Raw genomic sequence first — 13,470 nt, 5'->3', positions numbered from 1 at the left:
CTTAAATAAGTCTATCCCATATTCCTCTGTTGCATTTGCCTTTTCATCTGGGAGACATTGTTTAGACTATGTCCATCTTTTTACCAACTGCCCATATGCAAAGATGAGGCTACTATATCTCCTCTAGGCAAGACTTCTCCTACATTGATCTTTGTGCAATGCATTTCAAAAAATGTTTTGTATACATTCTTTCTACCTAGTTTTCGTTGACTTTTATTTTTAGATCTATGACAATAAACTGGCAATAAGCCTCACTTCTTCCCTTGCTCTCCCCATTTGTTCTTTTTGCTGGGTGGGAAGTCTGCCATTAGCTTTTGGTCTAATGACTACATTTCACCTCCAGGTAAGATCTTGCCCTTATTGCTCCTCATTAATACTCCCCATCTTTGTATTACCCCAGTATTTTTTGGTATTATTTATATTTTAGAACTCTATATGGCGAGGGGTTCAGAAGTATCCCTTGTGCTGTTACTGGGACTCCTTGAGGGGAAATATCTGCTGCATCCGCCTATTCCAGAAGCATCTCACATAGTCTTCTTTTTATATGCATTTGTCTTTAAATTGTTATGCCGCGTACACACGGTCGGACTTTTCGTCTACAAAAGTCCGACGGACGCCGACGGACCAAAGCCGGCTGACAATCCGATTTTGTGTGGGCTTCCCCGGACTTTCAGCGGACTTTTCCAGCTGCAAATCTGATGGACTTTAGATTTGACACATGCTTCAAATCTTTACGTCGTAACTACACCGGACCCAGAAATACACTTGTCTGTATGCTAGTTCGATGGACAAAAACCCACGCTAGGGCAGCTATTGGCTACTGGCTATCAACTTCCTTATTTTAGTCCGGTGTACGTCATCATGTACGAATCCGTCGGACTTTTGTGTGATCGTATGTAGGCAAGTCCGTTCATTAGAAAGTCTGCCGCAAGTCCACCGCAAGTCCGCCAAAAGTCCGTCGAAAGTCTGTCGGACGGGCTGTCGGACTTTTGTAGACGAAAAGTCCAACCGTGTGTACGCCCCATAAGTGTTCTTGTGGCTGTTTTTTTTCATTCAATGAAGAATGTGATCACTATTGTGACATATATTTGATTCATGTATTTGTTGTAGAGCTCTGTGTGAACCATCAACCAGTGTTAACCCCCTGAGGAAGACTACAAATAGTTGAAACATGTCGGGGTCTCTGCTGATAGTGTATCAACTAATTTTATCTCTGCTGGTTTTGCTTGTTCACTTATGTGCATTTTCATGCTTCAGAATATGATGTTTACTTTTTATCATTCCTAATGGTTGCCTTGCTATGCCACATGGTCCCTGCTGTATCAGGGCTCATTTTAATGTTGTCTAGTAAAATCATGGCATTTTAGATATATCACACTTTTTTTATTGTTTACATTGATACCTTTTGTGGTATCGTAAAGTCCCAAATCCTCTCTTTCTCCCACTGTTGTGGGCCATTCAGGGCCAATCCTAGGGTCACAGACGCCTGGGTGCAGAAATATTTCTGGTGCCCCCACATGGGCGTGGTCATCTTACCAACTCCTCCCCTTTACAAATGTTTCTATAATGACTCAAACACAGAGATGCTCCCATTAGAAGTCTTCGTTACCTTGGGATCCTCCCATGATCTCTTAACAATAAAGAAAATACAGGGAGAGAGTACACTAATGAGACCTGGAGAGGAGTCTCTCTGATGCACACACAGAGGGCTGTCTGTTAGAAAGAGCCCCTAGACATAATACAGTCAAAGACTGCAGACATGATACAAGAGATGGACAGAGACTGCAATCATAGTACAGGAGATGGCCAGAGACTGCATACATAATACAGGAGATGGTCAGAGACTGCAGACATAATACAGGAGATGGTCAGAGACTGCAGACCTGATACAAGAGATGGACAGAGACTGCAGACATGATACAAGAGACGGTCAGAGACTGCAATCATAGCACAGGAGATGGTCAGAGACTGCAGACATAATACAGGAGATGGTCAGAGACTGCAGACATAATACAGGAGATGGTCAGAGACTGCAGACATGAAACAAGAGGCGGTCAGAGACTGCAATCATAGTACAGGAGATGGTCAGAGACTGCAATCATAGTACAGCAGATGGTCAGAGACTGCAATCATAGTACAGGAGAGGGTCAGAGACTGCAGACATACTACAGGAGATGGTCAGAGACTGCAGACATAATATAGGAGAAGGTCAGAGACTGTAGACATGATACAAGAGACAGTCAGAGACTGTAGACATGATACAGGAGATGGTCAGAGACTGCAGACATAAAACAGGAGAAGGTCAGAGACTGCAGACATAATACAGGAGATGGTCAGAGACTGCATACATGGTACAGGAGATGGTCATAGACTGCAGACATGGTACAGGAGATGGTCAGAGACTGCAGACATAGTACAGGAGATGGTCAGAGACTGTAGACATGATACAAGAGACGGTCAGAGACTGTAGACATGATACAAGAGACGTCAGAGACTGTAGACATGACACAAGAGACAGTCAGAGACAGCAGACATGATACAAGAGATGGTCAGAGACTGCAGACATGATACAGGAGATGGTCAGAGACTGCAGTTCCTATGGACGTTAGTAGATAATGGCCGATCGGCCCACTCACCTGACCCAGCGATACAGCAATGGCTCCTCTGATCAGGAGTCAGCTCACTCTGGATTGCCCGTGGCGACTCCGCTGGGTAGCACCTAGATCTGTATTCCTGCAATGACTCCATTCCTTTCTCCGCCAGGGATGGCGCTAGGCTGTGCGGCTTTCCCTCTGGTGACGCAGGGCAGTGGGGTTCTCTCTCTGATGGTGTTCGCTCAGCACTGCCCTCTCCCTCTGGAGTCCTGGGTGCACTTTCCTGGGTGTAGACCCCCCCAGGACAAACCCCCCTCCATTAGTACAGACCCCCCCTAGGACAACCCCCCTTCATTAGCACAGACCCCCCCAGGACAAAGCCCCCCTACATTAGTACAGACCCCCCTAGGACAACCCCCCTCCATTAGTACAGACCCCCCCAGGACAAAGCCCCCCCTCCATTAGTACAGACCCCCAGGACAAACCGCCCACCTTCCATTAGTAAAGACCCTCCCAGGACAACCCCCCTCCATTAGTACAGACCCCCCTAGGACAAACCCCCCTCCATTAGTACAGACCCCCAGGACAAACTGCCCCCCTTCCATTAGTACAGACCCCCCAGGATAAACCGCCCCCTCCATTAGTACAGACCCCCCAGGACAACCCCCCCTCCATTAGTACAGACCCCCCCAGGACAAACCCCCTCCATTAGTACAGACCCCCCTCTTCATTAGTACAGACCCCAGGACAAACCCCCCCTCCATTAGTACAGACCCCCCTAGGACAACCCCCCTCCATTACTACAGACCCTCCCAGGACAAAGCCCCCCTCCATTAGTACAGACCCCCAGGACAAACCCCCCCTACATTAGTACAGACCCCCTAGGACAACCCCCCTCCATTAGTACAGACCCCCCCAGGACAAAGCCCCCCTCCATTAGTACAGACCCCCCAGGACAAACCACCCACCCTCCATTAGTAAAGACCCTCCCAGGACAACCCCCCTCCATTAGTACAGACCCCCTAGGACAAACCCCCCTCCATTAGTACAGACCCCCAGGACAAACCGCCCCCCTTCCATTAGTACAGACCCCCAGGACAAACCGCCCCCCCCTCCATTAGTACAGACCCCCCCTCTTCATTAGTACAGACCCCAGGACAAACCCCCCCTCCATTAGTACAGACCCCCCTAGGACAACCCCCCTCTATTAGTACAGACCCCCCAGGACAAAGCCCCCCTCCATTAGTACAGACCCCCAGGACAAACCCCCCTACATTAGTACAGACCCCCCCAGGACAACCCCCCTCCATTAATACAGACCCCCCAGGACAAACCCCCTCCATTAGTGCAGACCCCCCAGGACAAACCGCCCCCCTCCATTAGTACAGACCCCTCCAGGACAACCCCCCCTCCATTAGTACAGACCCCCCAGGATAACCCCCCTCCATTAGTACAGACCCCCAGGACAAACCCCCCTCCATTAGTACAGACCCCCTAGGACAACCCCCCTCCATTAGTACAGACCCCCCAGGACAAAGCCCCCCTCCATTAGTACAGACCCCCCAGGACAAACCGCCCACCCTCCATTAGTATAGACCCTCAGGACAAACCCCCTCCATTAGTACAGACCCCCAGGACAAACCCCCTCCATTAGTACAGACCCCCAGGACAAACCCCCCTAGTACAGACCCCCCCAGGACAAACCCCCTCCATTTGTACAGACCCCCCCAGGACAAACCCCCCTCCATTAGTACAGACCCCCCTCTCCATTAGTACAGACCCCCCAGGACAAACCCCCCTCCATTAGTACAGACCCCTCTAGGACAACCCCCCATCCATTAGTACATACCCCCCAGGACAAAGCCCCCCTCCATTAGTACAGACCCCCAGGACAAACCGCCCACCCTTCATTAGTACAGACCCCCCCAGGACAAACCCCCCTCCATTAGTACAAAACCCCCCAGAACAAACCGCCCCTCCATTAGTACAGACCCCCAGGACAAACTGGCCCCCATTAGTACAGACCCCCCAGGACAACCCCCCTCTATTAGTACAGACCCCCCCAGGACAACCCCCCCTCCATTAGTACAGACTGCCCCAGGACAAACCCCCCCTACATTAGTACAGACCCGCCCCTCCATTAGTACAGACCCCCAGGACAAACCACCCCCCTCCATTAGTACAGACCCCCCAGGAAACCCCCCTTAATTAGTACAGACCCCCCAGGACAAACCGCCCCCCCTCCATTAGTACAGACACCCCCAGGACAACCCCCCTCCATTAGTACAGACCCCCCAGGATAACCCCCCTCCATTAGTAAAGACCCCCCAGGACAAACTCCCCTCCATTAGTACAAACCCCCCAGGACAACCCCCCATTAGTACAGACCCCTCCAGGACAAAGCCCCCCCTCGATTAGTACAGACGCCCCCAGGACAACCCCCCCTCCATTAGTAAAGACCCCCCAGGACAAACCCCTTCATTAGTACAGACCCCCCAGGACAAACCCCCCCTCCATTAGTACAGACCCCCCTCTCCATTAGTACAGACCCCCCAGGACAAACCCCCCTCCATTAGTACAGACCCCCCAGGACAAAGCCCCCCCTTCATTAGTACAGACCCCCAGGACAAACTGCCCACCCTCCATTAGTACAGACCCCCCAGGACAAACCCCCCTCCATTAGTACAGACCCCCCAGAACAAACTGCCCCTCCATTAGTACAGACCCCCCAGGACAAACCGCCCCCCCCATTAGTACAGACCCCCCATGACAACCCCCCTTCATTAGTACAGACCCCCCCAGGACAACCCCCCTCTATTAGTATAGACCCCCCCAGGACAACCCCCGTCCATTAGTACAGACCCCCCAGGACAAACCCCCTCCATTAGTACAGACCCCCCTCCATTAGTACAGACCCCCCTGGACAAACCGCCCCCCTCCATTCGTACAGACCCCCCAGGAAACCCCCCATTCATTAGTACAGACCCCCCAGGACAATACCCCCCTCTATTAGTACAGACCCCCCTCCATTAGTACAGACGCCCCCAGGAAACCCCCCTCCATCAGTATAGACCCCCCAGGACAAACCCTCCCCTTCATTAGTACAGACCCCCCTCCTCCATTAGCGTACATAAAAACACCCGGGCGGCAGCTAGTGAGGAGAGAACAGTGTGCAGCCGCTCCGCCCGGGTGGAGAGCAGTTGGTGACAGGCTTCAGCGGGAGTGAGAGACAGTGGAGGAGATCACGTCAGGCATGGACCGCCCCCCCAGCGATGTCACTGTGTGGCTGGTCTCTCTCCACACAGAGACCACCCGCTCCGAGCTCCGGCGCTGCTCTCCTTCTATGATAGGGAGGGGGGACGGGTTTGAGCCTCGAAAGATACAGCGGCAGCGGTGACCTGCAGAGGGAGCCGCCTCTGGACACAGAGAGGAGGAGGAGGGAGGGGAGCACTCTGGTGCTTCAGTGCCCCCACCTCTCTGGCGCCCGGGTGCACTGCACCCCGTGCACCCCGTCTGGGATCGGCCCTGGGGCCATTGATACAAGGCTTGCATCGTATCCTTCCAGTTTTTTGATAGGCATGAAACCTGGCCTGGTTCAGGAAGGAGGCAGATTACTGGAATTCTAAGGGAAACTTAACACCTACTGAATAGTATTAAAAACTTTTCTTTGCACTAGTATATGTACCCTATGGCAGTGTCCCGGTACCCATGCTCTTTTTTTTTCTTTTTCTTTTTTTTTCTTTTTTATTGTGGTTTAGCATCTCACAATCAAAATGCCATCAGAAAACATACACTAGTCAGTGGCATACAAAACAACACATGCGAAAAGCATTAAAATACAATGATGTTGGAGAAGACTAAAGAAGGTCTTTTGCAGCGTATTAAAACAAGACATTTTGCATCAATAACAATTCTGAAAATTGCTCTGTAGAGAAAACCAGGCATACACTGAGTGCACTGTAAACCGTTATCAGGGGACAGAAAATGAAATAGATATGATATAGATACTTTCATCACCTGCACCTCAAAAAATGTTGTGTACTTATTGACTTGTCCATGCGGTCTACAGTATGTAGGCCGCACTATGAGAGCCATGAATGTGCGAATAAAGGAACATATAAAAAACATAAAGAAAGGTTTTCCTAAGCACACGGTCTCACGTCACTATTTAGAATGTCATAACAGAAATCCAGTAGGGACTCTGATTACCGCCATTGATTTCACACCCCATTGGAGAGGTAGTTACACCAAGAGAGAAATCTCGAGGTTGGAAACGCGATGGATACACACCCTCAAATGCTATACGCCATATTGGTTAAACGTAGAGTGGGATGTTAATAGCTTCATTAATAACAGTTAGCATCAATACACTCCTTTATTCGTTTTATTTACTTATTTTGTTTTTTCTCCTTTATTTATTTGCAAATCTTGGGTCTAGGTCAGTTTTTTAAAACAATATTTTTTAAAACAATATTTTTTAAAACAATATTTTTTAATAATGTTTACAATCATCTGTATTGATTTTAACACATGTATTGATGTATATTGCATGCATGTATTTTTATTGAATTGTGTGCGATTAATCGCATTCACAATGTCTATTGCTTAGTTGCATGTGAGTCGCTGGTTTGTTATACATAGGTTAGTGTTTTTTTCCCATGCAGGCACTGATTTGTTATACAAAGTCTAGCGTTTTATTCTATGCCTTTGATCTATACTGCATGACAGGCGTTAATCTCATAGCTTATCTGTGCGGGTGTTAATTCTTTTCCATTTTTTTTATTGTGTATATTGAGTTATTTGATATCAGGTTCTTGTCTGATCAATCAAAAATACATTTTTAGCCTTTTTCATGTCCCTGAGCCGGACCACACAGCCGGCGCTCTTCCTCGTCGCCTGTTCATGCTTATCTGGCATTTTTCAATTTTTCTGTACACTGAGAGATAGGTTAACCAATGAGGTGGCACTGAGTCATCTGTTGCCATCCTCTTTTTGTTCCTATCCTCTCTTTTTTCTGATTGGCCGTGCGCTGTCGCGTCATCAGTTGCTAAACAGGTTTATCCTGTTAGCACCATGGCGCTCTGCACAAGACACACATCCTACCCAGCTGTTAGTGATGAGTTTGATTATATCCTCTCTGATCCACCCACTAACCATACCATATATATAGCGTGCGGTTGTAGCTGTAGCCATGCCTCTGAAGACATCTGTTACGATGAAACATGTCAGGCAGGCTGACATCCATACGCTGATTGCTGCAGCCGTTTGTTCCTATCATTGATGCATGCTGTTTTAAGCTTCAACTGTAAGTTACTACAATAAAAGTTTTTTATCTATCATTACGGGCTTCACTATGGGTCCTTCATTTTCTTTTCTTGGATATATGATGACTACATGCCTGAATGCCTAATTCTGAAGTGACCATTGGGAGATGTTTATATGTGAAGGAAATCCCACGGATGTTGTGGTCTGATGAGGGGTTCCAGTGGGCTGGATTTGCTGGATGCTATTGAGAATTTATCATCTATGCCTAATCCTTAACACCTTCTGGTAAGCAGACTACATTACCACGTGGTGACGAGTGACTCTTTCTACATCTGCGCAATATATTTGGTGATTGGATTCCTCCCACTCTTCAATTTCATTTTTGAACATTTCAGCGCCGCAATAATTTTTATGCATGTGACTTTTTGTTTATTATCTACGAACTTTGCTGGCCGCTTGCTTTTTTCAGTTCAGCGCAAATTTTTACTTGTTTTATGCAGAAAATGAAACATAGCCTGTCACATAGAATTAAAACACTATGCCAAATAAAAGAAGACTTATATAATCATAGTACCCCTGCTCTTTTTACCAATATCTTGTCTAATAGCCTTGAAAAAAATCAGAAAAATTATCTAGTTTCCCCTGCTATAGAGTTCAGTGCAAAATTCAGCATTTCAGACTTCCCCCTGGATTTGGCAAACCCAGCCCAAACCAAATCAGGCCAAATTCACTTATATTTGCAGTAGTGTTGAGCAAAAGTAGCAACAGCTGTGACAGACACAGAATCTAAAGCTGGGTTCACACAGGTGCGATGTTAGACATCATATGTGATTCGCATCGTATGAGATGACATGTGTATGTGCGATGTGAATTCAGCCATACAGATTGTATGGGCAACGTGTGGCGGACTGCAAAGCCCAGTGGCAGTTGAATAATTATCTCTACAGTAACAATTGTTTAACCTCTTCCCGACCGCCACACGCAGATATACTGTCGCAGGGCGGCCGCTCTGTACCAGATCACGTACTAGGTAGTAACTTGTAAGACGTAATCCCCATTGAACTCAAGATAGTTATGAGTTAAACAGAACTCTGTGGAATGCACTATGAATTGGGCCTGCTTAGGGTGAAGTAGGGGATCCTCCATAAGAAAGTTGGTAACCGCTTGGATTCCCACATCATGCAGGATTGAGGTATAAAGTGAATTAACATCCAGGGAAGCCCACAGATATGTGGGCTCCCAGGTGTAATTAGCTAACATTTTCAAAAGGTGTACTCCATCCCTGATATATGAAGGAAGACTGGGCCATAGGCTGTAGAAATTGATCTGTGTACATGGAAAATGAACTGGTGATACTGTCTATGGCTGCTGCAATAGTCTGTCCATGGCTGTTGCAATAGTCTGTCACGGTCTGGAGTCAGGCTTAGAGGTCATCCTGGCTGATGACACAGGTTCACCTGGGGTACGGGGTCCAAGTACTAACCTTCTGCCAAATAATCATTCCTGTCCTGACCCACTATGCCACCACCCTTGTCTGCAGATTTGATAATAAGTTGGTGATTGTCTCTGAGAATTTTAGGGGCTACTTGTTGGTCAGGGGTTAAATTGAATTGTTTATGATGAGCTGATTTATTCTGGTTGCACAAATTCAGAATTTCTGAATAAAGGACTTGATAAAATAGTTGTAAGTATGAACCTTTAGCATGTACCAGGTGAAAAACTGATTTGGGTTTGAAAGTGGTATGTTGTACTGGAGGAGAAGCAGATGGATGTTGAGTGAACAGAACCAAGTCTTCAACATCATGGTTAATATATAATCCTTCTAATAACTTTAAACCCTCTGGATTAAAGTCTTCCAGGTTAACGGCATCAGTGGTAGATTTTTCTATTATTATTTTTAGAGGCTTTGATACTATAGAACTGATTCAAAGTGAGATTTAGAATTAATTGATTTAGATCTTTTTATAATGTGAAGGGGTTCGGTAGTGAGGACAGAGCAAAATTTAACGCTCAATTGAGTAGGGAGGTCTCTGATGTAGTGTCAGGGGAATGTCAGAATCAGAGCCTGTCAGTATAGGCATTTCCCCATGTGCCTGCGTGGTAGAATTGCACATCAGCGCGTACCGTTTCACAATCAGCGGGTACGAGCGTGTGTCCCGAACGGATCAGCTCACGTGGGTGCACGACGCAGCGCATCAGTACAAACGCGTGGGCGCACATTGGGACGTTACCCTTGCGGGCCTATATAAAGACAGCTATGTCCTGTGTTTGTTGCTGGTTTGTCTTTTCAGCTCCTGTGATCTGTTCCTGAACCTGTGTACCTGTGCCTGCCCATTGTGACCCGGATCGACCTTGACCTTGCTTGAACCTCTCTTGTGCTTGACCCTCGGCTGCCTGCTGGACTTCTCTACCTGCCTGATCTACCCGTGTTTTGACCCTCGGCCTGCTCCTGGACTTGCCTCTGCCTCATCCTAGTGTGGATCATCTGCCTGCTTGACTACCTGTGTTTGACCCCCGGCCTGCTCTTGGACTTTGTCTCTGCTTCACCCCAGTGTTGGATTACCTGCCTGTTTGACTACCCGTGTTTGACCCCTGGCGCGTTCCTGGACTTCTGCCTTGTGTTTGACCCTCTGCATCCGGCTTCAGCCTTCATCTCCAGATTCCTGCTCAGTCGGCTTCGGTGAGGTGTCAGCCACCCTGCACGGATCTCTTCTCTACCTGAAGAACCGTCCAGCTACTCTACTACCTGCTGGCGACCCATGCTCCTTCGTGCCCAATACCTGCTGTGCCACTCCCAGAGGGTATCGTTTGCCCAGCTGCAAGGGGAGCCTCTCTCAACAACTCGGCCTTGGTGAGTACCTGACAGTACAAACCAGCCATGAGTGAGGCCAACAGAGCTGGCTCTCCCCTTGAGGCACTCTGCCAGCAAGTTACAGCCCTCACCCAGGCTGTCCAGAGACTCCAAGACGGCTACTTCCAGATTGAGGGTCGTCTCCAACATCTAATCACGTTTCCTAGCCCCTCGGACACCGTGTCAGCGTCTGCCAGTGGGACATCTTCCAGCTCCTGCAGCAGTAATGGTCTTACTTGAACCCAGGGTTCCCATTCCGGAACGATTCCCCGGGAACCGGAAGAAGTACAGGGCATTTAGAAATGCTTGTTTACTATACTTTGCCCTTCAACCCAGGACTTTTTATTCTGAAACTGTGAAAGTGGGGTTTATCATCTCTTTGCTTTCTAACGAACCGCAATCCTGGGCTCACAACCTTCTCAAGCAGAAGAGCCCCTCCTTGACTCAGCAGATACATTTTTTGACTTCATGGCCCAGCTATATGACGATCCACAGCGCACTGCCACGGCTGAGTCCATCCTGCATACCCTGACCCAGGGAAAAAGACCGGTGGAAGATTACACTGTGGAATTTCGAAAATGGTCAGGGGACACCAATTGGAACGAGGCCGCTCTAAAATATCAGTATCGCCAGGGACTCTCAGAGTCCCTAAAGGATGAACTGGCTCGAGTAGATACCCCGGTCTCCCTGGAAGACCTGATCCAGCTCGCTATTAAACTTGACAGACGCTTACGGGAGCGTTGCAGCGAGCGTTTCCAGTCTCCAGGACCCACTTGGATGATGCCGAGGGTACCACCTGTTCCTGCACCTTCTACAGCCTCTTCTTCATCCTCCCATGTTGAGCCCATGCAACTGGGTTTAGTTCGACCCCCACTCTCTCCTGACAAAAAGCTCCGCTAGGCTAATCTTTGTCTATATTGTGGAGGGTCCAGTCACTTCTTAAACAACTGCCCTGTTAGACCTAGTAAGTGCCACCCACGGTCTGCCACGAACTTTCAAGTTGCTAGTTCAAGCCAGTCTCACCTTGTCCTCATGATCTCATTACAGGTGGCGGAAGAGAAGGTCCGGTTGCCAGCCATCGTTGACTCAGGAGCCTGCAGTTGCTTCCTGGATGCATCTTTAGCCCAAAGCCTGCACATTCCTTTACAAGTCAAGGAGCAACACCTACAAATACATCTGGCAGATGGGTCCCTACCCTGCTCTGGGCCTGTCACACAGGAAACTAAGCCTATCCTCACCTACACGGACTGTGACCATTCAGAATTTCTTTGCTTTGACATTATAAGTTCACCTATGTTTCCCATCATTCTGGGGTTTCCATGGTTGCAGGCCCATGATCCTCAAATAAGTTGGAGCAAGAAAGAAGTCCTTTTCTCTTCTACGTACTGCTCTCAGCATTGCTTTTCACCAAGATACGACAGAACGGCTCCTTGTCTAACTCTACAACCAGCACCGGATAATCTTCAACATGTCCCCGCAGCATACCATGAATTCCTGGATATCTTTGATAAGAAGAAAGCTGTCCCATTGACCTCCTACCCAGGTCCGAGATCCCTTTCGGCCGAATTTTTCTCTATCAGAGATCGAGCTAGAAGCCCTTCGCTCCTACATCGACGAAAATCTTGAAAAGGGATTCACCCGTTCTTCTTCTTCTCCAGCTGGAGCAGGAATCTTTTTCGTAGAGAAGAAGGATGGATCCTTGAGGCCTTGTGTGGACTATAGGGAGCTTAACAAAATTACCATCAAGAACAGGTACCCGCTCCCCCTTATTCCTGAACTTTTCCAGCGTCTCCGAGCCGCTCTAGTCTTTACCAAATTAGATCTCCGGGGAGCATACAATCGGGTTCGGATACGTGAAGGAGATGAATGGAAGACAGCTTTCCGGTCCAGATTCAGGCACTTCGAATATTTGGTGATGCCCTTTGGCCTCTGCAATGCCCCGGCTACTTTTCAACATTTAGTCAACGACATCTTCCGTGAGTATCTAGATAACTTTGTAATTGTTTATCTCAATGACATCCTGATCTTTTCCACCACTTTAGAAATACATCGCCCCCATGTGAAGAAAATCCTCAGAAAACATGGTCTATATTTAAAGGGGAAAAATGTGACTTTGAGAAAGACACCATGCAGTTCCTTGGAGTCATTATCTCAGTAGGAGGGGTCGCAATGGATCCGCAGAAAGTTAGGTCCATCCAGGAATGGCCAGCTCCCGTAGATAAGAAGGGAATTCAGCGATTCGTTGGCTTCGCCAATTTTTATCGCGGATTTATTAAAGGTTTCTCCTCTATCATCTCCCCTATTACTCAACTAACTCGCCAGCAGACTAGATTCCAATGGTCCCCGGAAGCTCAAGAAGCCTTCAATGAACTAAAAAGACTTTTTATATCGGCTCCTATTCTACAACATCCCAATCCAGTCTTACCCTATGTGCTTGAAGTGGATGCTTTGGAGTCAGCAATAGGGGCAATCCTGTCTCAGAGAAGTGGCCAAAAAGCCCTGCTCCATCCGGTGGCCTTTGCCTCTCGTACTCTCGTACACTCAACCCTCCGGAGAAGAATTATGATGTTGGGGATCGAGAGTTACTTGCTATAAAATTTGCCTTAGAAGAATGGAGATATCTGCTGGAAGGGGCATCTCAACCCATCATGATCTTCACTGACCACCGTAACCTAGAGTATCTTCGAACAGCTAAACGCCTCTGACCTCGTCAGGCCCGTTGGGCCTTGTTCTTCTCCAGGTTCAACTTTCATATTACCT

This window comes from Aquarana catesbeiana, linkage group LG08 (genome assembly GCF_042186555.1).
Source record: "Aquarana catesbeiana isolate 2022-GZ linkage group LG08, ASM4218655v1, whole genome shotgun sequence".
NCBI classification, from domain to species: Eukaryota; Metazoa; Chordata; class Amphibia; order Anura; family Ranidae; genus Aquarana; species Aquarana catesbeiana.
The sequence above is the reverse complement of the archived record's forward strand: the minus strand, read 5'-3'. Positions refer to the sequence as shown.